Here is a 911-nt window from a genome sequence, read left to right on the forward strand (position 1 = left end):
ATATATATATATGCATGTGTGTATATGTATGTGTGTATATGTATGTTATTCCCCAGCATCGCTTAGCAACCGATGTTGGTGTGTTTACGTCCCCGTAACTTAAAGATTTGACAAAAGAGACTGATACAATAAGTACTAGGCTCACAAAGAATAAGTTCCGGGCTCGATTTGCTCAACTAAAAGGTGATGCTCCAACACGGCCGCAGTCAAATGACTGAAACAAGTAAAAATGTAAATATATATATATATATATATGTATGTATATATATATAATATTTATGCATTCACTAGTGTACTCGTACTAAACTATGCACACATCCATGCTCACTGTAATCTGTGTGCGCACAAAATCATACACACACATACACTAAATTACGCGCGTGCACATATACTCACACAGACATACACACACATATATATATATACATATAATTTAATTGTATACGCGCATACAGACACTTGCACACAAAGCCAAATACACCAGCAGTTCTCTTCTAAACATTCACTTAAACAGGATAATCAAAGAATAACATGCCTACATATTCACACACAAACACATATACGCACAAACAAACATACGCACAAACAAACATATACGCACGAACAAACACACAGACACACATGCACACACACATACATGCACGGGCACACATAATACTTTATACACGTCTTACACACAAGTGGCATCGAATGGCGTAATGACATGGAAAATACTAATTCCAGCAAATGAAAAAATATTGACCAATTCTTTTCAATGGTTAATGTCCCGATACTACATATTCTACTACTACTACTACTACTACTACTACTACTACTACTACTACTACTACTACTACTAATAATAATAATAATAATAATAATAATAATAATAATAATAATAAGAAGAAGAAGAAGAAGAAGAAGAAGAAGAA

This window comes from Octopus bimaculoides, chromosome 5 (assembly GCF_001194135.2).
Source record: "Octopus bimaculoides isolate UCB-OBI-ISO-001 chromosome 5, ASM119413v2, whole genome shotgun sequence".
NCBI classification, from domain to species: Eukaryota; Metazoa; Mollusca; class Cephalopoda; order Octopoda; family Octopodidae; genus Octopus; species Octopus bimaculoides.